Here is a 14675-nt window from a genome sequence, read left to right as displayed (position 1 = left end):
AATATGTGTTACCAATCTATAAGTACTGTGCTTCGTCATTGCATGCCTAGGTAACGCCCTCTAGTTAAATGTTGATATAATCTTAAGCTAGAACTGTTCGAGATTTCGAGTAGCAATCTGCAAGGCTTCTTGAAGCTTCAGTTAAATTGGAGTTCAGACCCAGCTGGCTTGCGTGCAATGTTTGGCTTCGAAAATGTATCATCATGATTTTCATTTTCCAATGACTCTTGACACGTTTTCACTCTAATTGTGAGTGGTGGCGTATTCAAAATTTTCGGTGAACTTTAAGTGTTTAGAGATTCACAACTCGCCTCGAACAGGTCCCCTGCGAGTTACGTCTCGCTTCGAAACTGTTTCATTATGATCTCATTCTGTGACTCCCTGAATCCCCGACTCCCTCCCGTTTCTCGTCGTCAGTCTCGTGAAGGTGTTTACGTTGAGTGGACGTCCGTGGTGGTGAAGTTCAGCTGTAGTGTTCTGCTGTACTTTAAGAAAATAACTGACGATGGTTTTGGTGACATGACTTTGTGAATGACTATAACAGCACTTTGAAGACCCGGTAAGCTACTGTAGAACTGTTATATGGTGATATTCGTAAGCAATCAGTAATTGACGCTAAAGCGTTTGCGTTTCTGCATATTATTATGTGCTAAACGATGATGATGCACTGGTTAGGTTGTGTTTAGGTAAAATATATAACGCGACAAACTGAACGTACCTGTAGTTATACCATGTAGTTCTAACTAATAAAGCAATCAGTACAAACAAGTGAAATGAACGTTCTTAATCAACAGGAACAGTAAGAGGGTGGCTGTGAGAAGTGAGGACTCTACTGCATAAGGAGGGCCGAGTACAACAAAGTCGTCAGTAGAAGAGGCTCGGCCGTACGTAGCCATCGAGGGAAGAAGGGTAAGTAGAATTGTTACTACCTTTCAGATGCAGAGGTCGTATCTGTTAGAACCAAGCTGCTGGTGTTAGAACTCGAATCGAATGTTCTTATGTTATTCTAACAAAGTACTAGTGAATTGCTAACCTATTGATTATAATTTATAGAAAGAAAAGGTTCGATTATTAGGATTAATTGGTTTATTTTATTTGATTGGTCATGCTATTTAAAGGATAATGAGGAAAGACAACAAAGCTAGGTTGCTGCAGGTTACGGTAAGTGTTCTTAAAGTGATAATTTTAGAGTAGAAATACCCATTTTGGGTATAATTACCGTTTTGAACATGCAACGAATTTTGTTTGGTGGATGGGCTAGGCTCGGTTTTATTTTGGTTGAAATTGTTTTTCCGATGGTTTTATGATGCCTTGCGAGCGAATCTTGCCTTCGTTTCTATGGCAAACAAGTGGACGTCCCAAATGGTAACTATAACCCCCATTATAACCATCTTTCCTCAGGGGTAACAACTGGAAAAAAATAAATCTCTACCAGACGTCTTTTTTCCTGACCAAATGGAAGGCACTAGACTACGGATTTTGTATCTGTTGATGTTTGTCAGTACCACGTTCGTCTGTCGAGACACTGCGTCGATGTTTGAAGCTTTGACGTTAGATGTTAGTACAAAAAGGCCCGAGGCTCAATGAAACGGGAGGGAAGAGGTGGTATTATACCCCAGGTTAGAACTCTCCTTTCAAAAGGTGGGACCAAGTTGTTTGGCCCGGGGCCTGTTGTTGGCTTTCAGTGTCCTTGAGTGCAACAAAACGGTGACTATCCCAAACTTGCAATAAATTCTATTTGGCAAATGAGGGTCGAGTAATGAATACTATCAGCCAAGTTTTACATCAAATGAAGTAATCGCATATATTAGACTAATGAAGAATGATTATAGGAGTGATTATGATGATGCCGGGGATATCTGCAAAGTATTGATAATGATAATAACAACGTCATTGTGAAGTTTAAGGGCACCACCTCATTCGCTTAGGATTTTCATTGTTTTTGTTATCTAATGATATAGTATTCATAGTTTAATCAGACAATCAGGCATAAGTAGGAAAGGTAAAGTAGAGCATATTACTTTCTCCTTTACGAGGATGTAAGGCGAGGATTATCATAAGGAAAAAAGAAAGTATGGGCTGTATGATGTAAATGTAGGTGAAATAATTATAGAAATCAACAGAACCTATGGCACTTGCCTAACATCCTCCATTAGCCTAAACTTATCCATATTTACTTCATTATTCGAAAAAAGTGATATTGCTATTTACTTCCTGTGTCAAGCATACATTGGAGCAAACGCACGTAACAACAGCGACCAAATGTTAACACATCTGGACCACATAGCGCGCAAGGTGCTGACAATGAAAACCTCAAATATGTTTTGGTTATAACTGAATATTAAAGTAAATGTCTGTAGCTAGGGAACGCTCAGTGAGTTTTTTTTTTGTTTTTTCTATACGTTTTGGTGATTTCTAAAAGTGTTACGCTTATATTCACGTTGATCAACCCTCCGTTTTCCCGAACTTCATATCCCTCACCACTATCGCTCTAGCTAGGAAGATTAAATGATAATGCAACAAATCACTTTCTTCAGCCCTCATTATTATTATTATTATTATTATTATTATTATTATTATTATTATTATTATCATTATTATTATTTTTATTATTATCATTATTATTATTATTATTATCGTTATTATTATTATTATTATTATTTTATTATTATTATTATTATTTGTACTTGTTTTATATTTTTTTCATACAAGTATTAAACTTTTTCTTTATATTAAGTTACATTTCTTAGATGAGACTCTTCACCCTGTGGTCTTGTAGGGTTTGTTGGAGCGGTAAAACAGATAGGGGGGCACGAAAACATGTTAAAAAACAGTAATGCTTTATTGGAAAGGATATGCAAGGTGAGGTAACAGAGGGTAATGGGATGCTGGAGGTGCAGGATTATGATGAAGACGATGATGAAGAGAGGTATAGTAGAAGAGGTATAGTAATACGAGATAGGCTTGGCAGAGTTCCTGTGATGCTGATGATGGTAGGAGGCGTCAGATGAAGCAGGAGCCGTGAGAGAAGTGCCCATACGCCGAGTCAACGTGCAGCTCATGTAGGAGTTAGGCGTAGCACTCCTGGAGTGTGCGGCTGTTGCCGGTTTGGGCTAGGATTGCAGGAGTGCCACGGGCGCGGCCGTAGGTACCTTGTTGTTACAGCTACAGCTGTTGCTCGTGACGGGTGGAGGCGATGTTCTGCGCAAGTCCTGCCGAAGGTGGAGGTCGGAGATGAGGCACCACAGTGAAACCTTGCTACGAAGATGAAACGTCAGGGAGTCGGGTTGGGACATCTACTGACGGACGGAAGAGGCCCTAAGGGCGACTTGAGTCTGGATTCCAATAGCTAAGACTTTAGGTTCCGGTGTGGTACACATGTTGACTTGTGGTGAGTCGACTGCCTGACTGACTTGCTTCGGTGATATCCAGGTATTTATGAGGCGGCCAGGTGAGGTCTGGGAATTAGAGACGTCGAAGCCGAATGTCGCAAGCTTCTGCTCTCGCTCCAAGTTGTTGGGAGTTGAGGTGAAGTCCGCGTCTTTTGGAAATACTCAGGTCATCTATAAATGCAGCGTCAGCTTTGATCTGCTAATGCCAAACATCGAGTGTGGGTATCAGGGAGTAATACTGCAGGTCCAGCTGTAGGTTGAGCCAACAAACATATTTTTTCCGAGGTCAGGTGAGGTCACAGGCTGTCGCCTGCCACCAAGTCAAGGCTTTGTCATTAAGGTGACGTTTGTGAGGTTACTGTATGGTCGCTACCTTGTCTTTTTAACGGTTTTAACTTTCATTTCTATTGCAAACAGGTGGATGTCCGGAACAGTACTGTAATTTGAACGGTTCTGTTATCGTTTCGGACATTAACGAATTTCATCAGGTTAGGCTTGGTTGAAATTGTTTTTAGGTTAGGCTTGGTTGAAATTTTTTTAGGTTAGGCTTGGTTGAAATTGTTTTTAGGTTAGGCTTGGTTGAAATTTTTTTAGGTTAGGCTTGGTTGAAATTGGTTTTTCCATGGTTTCTGATATCTTTTGAACGATTCTTATTACCCTCAATCCTATCGCAAACGAGTGGAAATCCGAAACACTAATTTTATCGTATTTCTCATGGCCAGATTTTAAGCTACATCGTAACAGGAAGTAGGATTTGATGGATCTCTAAGGCTGAAAGGTTTTCCTGTTTCATACACATAGACCCTATAGCTCTCTAACTGTGATCTCATTTCTATCATCAAGTTACAGTGCTCTGTCATGATCTTTATTGTCTCTTAAACGAAAAGAAGATAGAATATTTGCATTTTTTTTTTTCTATGGATGACCCAGTGTGGGTAAGATAAAGGATGGGAACCGTTGGTAAAATTACTGGCTCGTTGGTCGTAACAGACAGGATTATAATGAGGGGCGTGTGGGCACCATCCCAGGTGGATGATTCAGTGTATTAACCGTAGACAGACCAGCGACTAGTACGGAAGGATTCGCCTGCTCTGTCGGAGGATGAGGAGCGCGAGGCAGTATCTTGAACAATGTTGTTGTCAGACATTCATAGAGTGTATTTCCCATTTAAGTGACAAAATGATATATAGGCTTTAGACTATGTTGCCACTACCATGCCCTTGTCTGTGGCCAAGAAAGAAAGTTGTAATGGCAAGGAAGAGATTTATGTTTCGATGGAATATGAATTTAAGATGTCTTTGTGAAATATAACAGCCTGTTTACGACCAGTAGTGAACAGAATGTGTTCATCTGGGGAATGACATGCCATATATATATATATATATATATATATATATATATATATATATATATATATATATATATATATACACACAAGGAAAAGCGAAGGGCACTCCGAGCGTAATATCTTTAACAGTCTAACATGTATTAGAATATTGCTTGAAGACGACATTGTTTCCGACTTGTAAACTGGTTGTGAAATCGCTTCAGTGATGTCCCAGGGATATCAGAATTTCTGTAGTTTTTGTTGAAGAATATGATTAATGGTATAAGATGGTTTTGTTAGATCCAGTGTACTACGTAGAACAAATATTTGGCTATTCAATAGTTAGAAATCTAAAGTTGCGCAGTTTAGTTTTGATTCTCTGTTTATCGTTAATTTTTTTCAACCGACAATATACATTTTCGTGAATGTTAACATAAAGGTGGGTCCGGGAGGGTGCTATGCTAAGTGTGCAAAGGCCATCAGAAAGCGTGGCGTGAGCGGATTCCACATGGAAATGATTACACCTCGGGAAACAGATCACTCCAAAGGAGTCCATCAGTTCTCTGCTCCAGATTGGAGCACAGCCTTGAAGTTGCAAAAGCATTAACAGGGGGTATTTTGAACGTCTCTAGAGAAACTTTAACAGCCAGGAGAGTTCCCCCTCAAATTTGAGGATTCTTTTTGAAGTGTTTTCTGTAGTCGAGGCAAGGAAAAAGGAAACGGGAATATAATGGCATAAACTCCTCAAATCCTTTATCTGCAGTAAATATTCGTCCGGGATTATTAAAGGTATTCGTGATTAAAGGCCGATAAGGTTAGAGTTTTAAAAGCAATTGAATATAATACAGCAGATTACTAGGGTGAGGCATTATTGAATGTAAATACTGTAGGCATATTAATGGTATTAAGGATGATTAAAGATAAATACAGTATGATTATCAGTTGCTAACTAATAGTATGTAGTATGATGTTTTGGGAAGGTTCAATCTTTGAAGTCTAAATTCTTTTACTTAACTCCAAAGTCCCTTTTATGGGGTTCCCGCAGCTTCAAGGCTGCGCTACAATCATCAGCGGGGAAGTGACGCTCTTTTGAGTGAGAACCTCTTCTATAAGACTATATTCCTTCTCGTTCTTTGACGGTGATATTACCTCGTCCCACTCGCGGTGTAACTTCAAGCAGGAGGAGCCCGGTAACATCATTTGTTGTGATAACAGGGTCAAGTGTTGTTCCATGGGGATTCTAGATTATCTTAACACTCCCCCGGGGCAGCCTTGGAAAGTATGTATATACATTTAGCTTCTTTAGCAACAGCAATTAGCACATTACACTGTTCTCGGAACGATTGCACTCTGTGTCTGCCTGCACTTAGCAGCATGACTCTAAACCTGATTTGTTTTCTCGAATGGATTTCAGTATTCCTGAGGCTTCTTGGGGCTTAGCGGCTTTTACCTTAATCTGAGATGATTCTTGTGAGAAGCTGTTATTACCTACCTTCGTGGTGTAGCGGTTAGCGTTCCTGGCCGTGACGCACTCACGGGTTGCCCTGGGTTGAGAGTGCATAAGTTCGAATCCTGGTTGCGGTCCATAGTCATAGCTGGTTCTTCTCATTAGGCGAGTTATAGTAAAGCACAGGTGATGAGACCATGACAGACATGGAAGAATCGCCAAAAAGAAAAAATGAAAAAATGAGGATATGATTTTCTCGTCTCGTTTGCTGGAGATGTATACAAAATTTCCTCATTAAAAGACACGTTTGTCCACTTCCTCCAGAATTCGTAAATACTTTTATTCGCCCTTTCTTTTTCCCCGTTTCATGAGCCTCTCGATATTTCAATTAAGGTCTGGGGTCCATGTGGACATGGGTCCATCACTGGAGCCTCCAACGTAAAAGAGAACAAGACTGGATGTCGTCACCTTCAGATGACAGATTTTACCTGATGAAATTATATTCTGTTCTATCTTGACGAAGAGAAGTTCCGTAGATTTTTTCCATCACTTTAGATTCGAGTATCATTGAAGCTATGAAGGATTCCTTAGCACCAACTACGTCCAACTCGTTATGAATACCTGGTTAGTTAGTAAGCAAGTTATGGTCATCAGGGGCGTATATACGGCAGGTGTCTTGTGAGAACTTGGCCCTTACGAAAGCCATTTACATTCAAATGAGGATACCCTCTCTCGACAGCCTTACGCAAACTAACACAAGACACATTGACACGTTGCTTATATTAAGTGCTAATATCATCAGCTTATCATCAAACGCGTCGTATGGAAATACAGCAGATGTAGTATATGGCTTTCATTTTCTCAAAGGATGATATCATTCAACTGAGCTTATGTACAACGATACGAAATGACGATGTGTTCATATCATTAGAAGTTGCTATGCTGAGACGAGAGAAGCAGTTGTTTGTCCTTCGTGGTCTCAAAGCAGAATTGATGGGGGGGAAATGGATGTATAAAGACAGGAGTGCTGTCTGTCCTAACAGTTTTTGGTGACTCGATTTACGTACTGTGACACACAGCCATTGGTCTTATTGCTTGCCTGACTGACTGCGTATTATGGAACTTCTAGCGAGACATGGTAGTGTGAGGCATGGTAGCGGGGCACTGTAGCGAGATGTGCTATTTTTTTTCCCCATGTCCCATCGTGTTGTGGTTGATAGATGAAGTCACAGGTGTTCAGGACTGACCTCACCGCTATTGAGCGTGGAGCACTTCTTCAACGACCTAAGATCAAGGAAAGCTTTAGGCGTATTGGGAGGAATTCGGTGGAACAACGTTGGTTTCTGTGTAGGTTATGAGTGTCATGCCATCGTACTTTGGTCTTTTAGTGTTATGTCGCTGACGTAGACAACCTGAGCATCGTTAGGACTCCCTAAACGTCAGGCATGAGTTACAGCTGAGGGTCATGCACGAATGGTGAGTTTTTTTCATCAACATAAATCATAGAGTCATGAAGTATTCTCATATTGTTGCCTCTTACCTCACACTTCCAAGTAAAGGGAAAAAATAGTGCCATATCGAGCCAAGGACCATACTCATTCGCTTGTCTTTATCGATAAAGATGTTAAAACGTACCAAGGTATTCTTGAAGAATATATTCATCTGCAGTTAACTTAACATTTGGTCTATTACAACACTCGTTAATTATGGTGATATCATCTCGCTTCGCTTCTGCCTTCGTGCCAACATCTCCCACCCTCTGCCCTCCCGTGGAAAACTAGTGTTTGCTCCTCTGTTCCTAAAATGAGCTCTTCCGTTTCTTTCCTCAAACAACTACAGTGGCGCCTTTATTTACATTGTGAATCTCTGTCTTTCTGTTTACAGATTCAGTCTTTGTACTCCTGTTTACAGTCCCAATCTCTTTTCTGTTCAGTCTCAGCCTTTGTCTTCTGTTTACAGTCCTGGCTTTAGCCCTTGTAGTTACAGTTCCAGTCGTTTGCTCTTTTGTTTAAAGCCCCACTCTCCTTGTATCTACGTTCCCAGTCTCTGCCCTCTTGTTTACAGTCCCAGTCTCTGCTTGTTTACAGTCCCAGTCTCTGCCCTCGTATTTACGGCCCCAGCCTCTGTTCCTCTTGTTTGAAGACCTAGTCTTTGTTCTCCTTTTTACACTGTCAAGTCCCCACCTTCCAGTTTACTGTTCTGGCCTCAGTCCTCAGCCTCTCCTCTCATGTTCTAGATTCCCTGGACTTCCCTTCCCTCCTCCTGGACTAACAACTGCCAGCCTCTACTTCTCCTCTACTCACAGTTCTCACGACCCTGTTGACCATTATCCCCTACATTCTTTCCAGCGTGCTTACCAGCTTACCAGAGGGATCTCTCTCTCTCTCTCTCTCTCTCTCTCTCTCTCTCTCTCTCTCTCTCTCTCTCTCTCTCTCTCTCTATCCCTAGAGTCACTCTGTGCGAAATTCGCTGCAGTTTCCTCCGACTAGGCCAAGACCCCACGTGAGTTAGGTGAGTGTCGGGTCAGACGTTAGTCAGACGACCAAACTCCTTGGATGAAGCTGACGCGAGATCTTGTGGATGATTTTCTTGAGCGAACGATATAAACAGCGACACGGAGGGAGAGGGTCGTCGTGGTCGCTCGTTACCAGAAATCATATCACTTACCAAGTCATGATGATAAAAGTCTGTGGTAGAGAGGCGTATACGTATGTCTTTTTTTTTTCTTATACGTGACTGACAAACTTATGGCAGATATATTACCTCGCAAATATTTGACGATGAATTCACTTTACGGTGAATACAGTAAGAATATTCTTTCAAGCGAACGTTTGATTTTCTCGCTGTTATCTTCCGCAAGGACCTTTACCGATTTTCCCTCGTATTATGATATTGTCCCTCAGCAGTAAAGACTGAGTTTATTAGGCCATGTCTCGTGTCTTGATTAGGTTTCGAGATCCCCAGCCATGACTTGGGGCTTGCTTAATCGCTTGGGGGATCCCCGTCTGTGAAGTGTGATCGGCTTGAATTGTCCAGTTACCCGAATCCTCCAGCCGGTGCCGGCTAATTGTGACGTGAGGGGGGCGGGGGGGGGGGGGGGGGGGGGGGGGGGGGTTGCGTGCTTCGGTGAAGCAGCGATTAATGCTAAAGGAAAACTTTCGGCCTTAAGTGAGGATCACCCAAGATAGACACTGAGGCGGCTAGGCTATGAACGCTACCCCATCAGTTCTTGTAGCAGTTAACGGTGTTCAGGTCGCCTTTGTCCAAGGAAGCAGGGGAAAGATGAGGAGGCAGGTTTTCGTGTTTGGATTGGTCAGTGTTTGTGCCTGCTTCATGAGCAGCAGCAGCTGTGTTCAGCTTTTTAGTTTCATTTAAGCCAATTTGCATGTCTTCGAAAGATCATTAGGAAATTGATAAACATCTCTTACGAGGATTCCAAGTTCATATCCACTCCAAGAACTTTGATAACGGACCTGATGGAGGAGTTGCAACGATGGTACGTCAGGTGATGTCACACTAACCCATCCCTCTGTAGTTAGCCCCACAGGTAAAGGCAGTGAGGATTATCCTGGCAAGATGACACACACTATTGCAGCCTTATACTTTCCTCCAGGATTGATGATGTGGACGTTGTGGGTTTGGAAAACGTGCCAGAGCAGCTATCGCCTCCTTTCCTGTTCCAGGCCGCAACTTCCTTTCCTGGAGACACTACGTGCAACACGAGAGCAGGATCCGTGTCTCGTTATTACTACGAACAGTTGTAGCTGTGCTCAGTCGCTGTTCACAGACATGCTTCCATTTTCAAATTCCAACAACAGTGACTTGCCCACTTGTTCAAAAGACGCTGAAGTGGATGCTACATGGCGAGTTATTGAGACCGTATATGGAAGCGATCACTTCCAGTTCTACTGAACAAAGTGAACAGTATTCCAGCAAGAAGAATGCAATGAGGAGGACTAAGCTGGGGAGGTGTCCGTAAGCTTAGGTAGCATGAAGATGGTGTATACATTCCTGAGCTCATCCGGTAGGATGCCTAGCAATTTCAATCGGCGGAGAAGGTACAGATGGTATGAGGAAGATTTGACGATAGTGCTGACATGACGCTTTCACCTTAAACCGCCATCTGTTGTGACACCGAGAAGTTTGAAGTCTCTGACTACCCGGAGGGTGTCGATCGAGGTTTAGTTAAGGGTGATGTTTGGGGGACGTGCAAGCTCTCCTGTAAAGCAGCGTCAGTCTCCGTCCAGCATTGAAGATGACCGCTTCGCTGACCACACAAAAATTAGGTATGGCAAATGTTTTTTTTTTTGCCGACTTCATGGAAGAGTTCTTCGTCTGGATCGTCTTACTTTGTCATGTGCACCAACTTCAGAGGAATAAAACGAGCAGATGATATGGAGAACTCTCATTCAGCCATCCCTTTACAAGCTGGATTCTGCATGAAGCCTTTGCCGATAGACGGATTCAGGAAGTAACAATATTCCGTATCAAAATGATTTATCGCCAGCGAGGTTCCTGGGTTTCCTGGTGTTTCTGTATCCCACGATATTCATGGAGGAAACAGTGGCTATATAGCGTGGAAGGAAGCAATTCCTGTTATCACAGGTGCACCGCTACCACCGAACTGTACCAACGGACGGACGTTCCTCCCTCACGAGATGTGTTTGCAGTGGTGGAGCTGCTTAGCTTCAGGCTGATGTTTTTCTTAGAAAAATAAAGAATTCTATCTCCGTTCTGATTCCGAACATCAAGGTCAGCGGCAGACACCTTTGTTAGGCAAGAAGTTTCCATGAGTTACTCCTCTAAGCCGCGTCACCTGTACCCCGTTTTCTTCAGTTTAGAAAATGCCCTGCAACGCGTCGAGGCGTCATGACGAAGCTGCACTCCATCGGTTCGCTGGGTCATAATCCATCAATTTCCAGGACTTCCTTGCAAGCAGGAAGTTCAGCGTTTGGACGGAGGAACAGCCTCTTAAACCAGGAGAGCCAGCAAGAAGGATCCCGCAGGGAAGGAACCTGAGTCTACCCTTCTTTTGCACCTTGCATTAACGACGTCATCAGGGACTCTACCAATGGGCGTTTTGCGTAGTCTGTTTGTGGATACCAATGGACGCCTTGCGTAGTCTGTTTGTGGATGACTTTACGCCAAGCGGCTTAAGAGGAAGTTTCGGTTGATAAACAAGAACGTCTTTGTATTGAGGTAAATCGACTACCTCATTAGACCACGTAAGACTTAAAGTTTTATCTACGTAAAGTCGTTCCTGTGCACCTCCACAAAATAAGAAATGGGACCCCACAGAGCAGTTGGTTGACGAAGGGAATATTCCGAGTCTGATATTCGACCCCAAGAATGACATGGGCGCCCCAGGTCAAGTAGTTGAAAATCAACGGCTTTAAAGCGTATGGTGCCTGCGGGCGCTTCCACCATAGTCGTTGTGTGGGTAAGGCGGAGGGAGGGAGGCCTCGCGACGGTACTGCGACTACAACGAACGATATCGTATGTCAAGATGGACTTCGGATGTGGGATGTGTCTTATCAGTATCACCCGCAGTTCTCAAGATGTTGAATTTAGTCCACAGTGAAGCTCTAGCGCTCTTCACTGGAGTCTTTCCATCATCTCTGGTGCCGTACTATGCATGGATCGGAGAACCACCTCAACAGTTGCAACGAGAACGCATGAGTTTAGTTCCCTACGTCAGATGAATCTTGAGTACCTTACAGACTGGGGGCGCTGTGATCGACTCCTCGGTCACATGGGTTTTCCTTTGGTGGAAGAGTGAGAGATTCTGTAGCAGATCTCGGTCTGAATCTATGCAGGATTCTGCTAGTTTACCTCCACATCTAAGCAGCTGACTTTGCTTTTCTTAACCATTTCTTTAGGGAAATAAATTTTTTTTTACCGATTGTTTATCATTTACGGAAGAGGGGAAGCACACATAACCAAATGAGGTCACACGGGGGAAGGAGACTGTATGCCCCTCTCGGATATGCAGATGACATCCGGTGTGGATTCTGAGTATTGCCTTTCTCAGTTGGCTTGGTCACGTCAGGGAAGGTCCAGCAGGGAAGGGGGAAGCTGGACTTTGTCAATAGATGATAAACCATATATTGTAAACAGGTGTTTCAAAGCTGTTTAAACCATATATTGTAAACAGGTGGTTCAGAACTGTTGTGTCTGTCTTTGAGTTTTTTTTTTAGAAGAATCTTATAATAGTTTTGTGGAGTAGTTTACACATAACATGCGCAAATATGTATACACACAAAAAAAAAACTACATAACTTACAATATGAAGTTTTCTCCACGACTGAGAGTTTTAAGTTATTACTATTGATGGCCATTGGTTCACAGACTTGGATAACCCTGGAAAGTGAGCGAATACACAAACAATTCTCTGGATTTAAACATACACATTCTCGAGCTGTCCCCCCAGGCATCACACAATTTTTTCTCTTCAACTTTCGAACCTTGATTTACAGATATATTTTTCTACCTCCGTTTTTTGAAGTATAGCAACACGAAAGCAGAAAATCTGATTAAACTATATTACCCTTAAGACCAGTCAGTGAATACGTTGCTGTGCGCTGGGGCATTCATTCTAATAGAATTATCAAATGACGTGCGTTAAAACTTTAAAAGAGGCCATTGAAGTAGTTGGTAAGCCTCCACAGCGAAGTTAATTCAGAGAGAGAGAGAGAGAGAGAGAGAGAGAGAGAGAGAGAGAGAGAGAGAGAGAGAGAGAGAGAGTAAATGCACTAATTGCTAATTAGATTGTTTGTAAGTACTCTAAAAGCTTCTTGCCGTGAAGGAGGTCTGGGAGCTTGGAGGGGTGGGTGGGTATCTTGTAGAAATAAGGCTGGAGACTAATGGTAGAGGCGGAGGGAGAGCGAAAGCAGGTAATGACGGAGTCCAGGTGATGACGTGAGAGCTGGTCATGGAACACATGCGTGTCTCTCTTATATCTCGAACTAGAAACACGAAGAGATAAGTCTCTTCCCTCATGATGTGCTGTGGTTATAATCTTTAGAATGAGGGTTTTAGGGATATTCAGAACACTCCTAAGGGAAAATTTCAGGGAAAACAGTAGAACCGAAAAAGGAACAGCGTACACTGAAACTGACGTAGGAATAGCATACACTGAAACTGACGTAGGAATAGCGTACACTGAAACTGACGTAGGAATAGCGTACACTGAAACTGACGTAGGAATAGCGTACACTGAAACTGACGTAGGAATAGCATACATTGTAAGACAAAATTTCCATATTCCCTCATAAGCAGGGTTTTTTCTGTGCCAATAAATGGAATACTTCATTACACTAACACGACCAGACACCCTAAAACGATCATTAACTTGTAGGGAGTATTTTACCCGTTGGTTCTCTTGCTGGTCTGGTAATCTGAACCTTTTTTTTTTCATGGTGGGTATCAGAGATGCTATTGAATACAGGTGCCCTTGTGGTAATTCCCGATTACGTCGGCCCTTACGTAAACGTTTCCTATCAACTCCTCCTCCGTTGCAGCGGATTCGATCCTCACTAACCCTTCCGTCGAAATGAGCTCGTTCGTGATCAACTCCTCCGTCGGAACAGGTTTGACGTTTTCCTCAAACCAGACCTTCCCACCCACTCAGGGAATAGAAAACGGGGAGAAAAAAAAAAAGAGAGCAGGGAAATCTCATTGAGTGCTCCATCCATTCTCTGCCACACACCGTAGAATTCCTGGTCAGTAAGAGCTGTGCCGTGGACGGGTTCATTGTGGGATCGCTTCGGTACTTCGAGACAAGGCCGAGGTCGGTACATGTCGTATAACAACCTCTTGAGAAAGGTTTAACAAATGACATATAACTCACATATGGTATCATTTGATGTGTTTCTTTTGGATGAATAATTTGATGTGTTTCTTTTGAATGAATACTTAGCGTTTAAAAGGTGTAATGATATGATTGTGGTTTAAAAAGTGTAATGATATGATTGTGGTTTAAAAAGTGTAATGATATGATATTGTCGTAATGAGCGGTAGTAAATCAAAATGAGGGTGTCAGTATTTTGTTTCACTGATCATAGAATCTGATTCGAACTATTTTAGGCTTCGAACTCTCTCGTGTCTCAGTCATTTAGTATATTTTCCCATCCGACCAGTTATGATGGACGTAATTTCAAAATGATAAAGAGATTATAGACAATTTTTCTTTCCCCGTCAGTTAGCATACTTTCTTTCCAATTATACTACGTCTGAAAAAAAGTTATTTAACTGTCAATACGGTTGAAAAAGGTTCTTTTGGAGGTATTGCCGCGTAACATCACACACACACACACACACACACACACACACACACACATGTAACTGCTTGTAGTCGTGGTCGAAAGATGTATGGGTAATCTTCCTTTGTCATAAATAAAATCTATTTCAACAAGGTGGAGGAGTACAGTGGACGACTGTGCCAAGGGAGCTGGAGGCGGAACGACAGCTCAAGATGGAGACCTGCTTGAAATATCGTGAGATATTGACT

The 14675-nt window shown here is 42.5% G+C and overlaps 1 long non-coding RNA gene across 2 annotated transcripts in view; it reads left to right on the top strand.

The window, feature by feature from the left end:
• The first annotated feature begins 421 nt into the window (after window positions 1-421).
• LOC139749873 (uncharacterized) overlaps window positions 422-14675 on the top strand; it is a 140985-nt gene continuing 126731 nt past the window's right edge. For both annotated transcript variants that reach the window (XR_011713057.1, XR_011713066.1), the window contains exons 1-2: window positions 422-559; window positions 795-909. This is a non-coding gene — a long non-coding RNA (uncharacterized lncRNA). The remainder of the gene's footprint in view (window positions 560-794; window positions 910-14675) is intronic.

The sequence above is a fragment of the Panulirus ornatus genome, chromosome 1 (genome assembly GCF_036320965.1).
Source record: "Panulirus ornatus isolate Po-2019 chromosome 1, ASM3632096v1, whole genome shotgun sequence".
NCBI lineage: Eukaryota > Metazoa > Arthropoda > Malacostraca > Decapoda > Palinuridae > Panulirus > Panulirus ornatus.
Note: the sequence above shows the minus strand (reverse complement) of the source record. Positions and strands in the feature narration are given on the sequence as shown.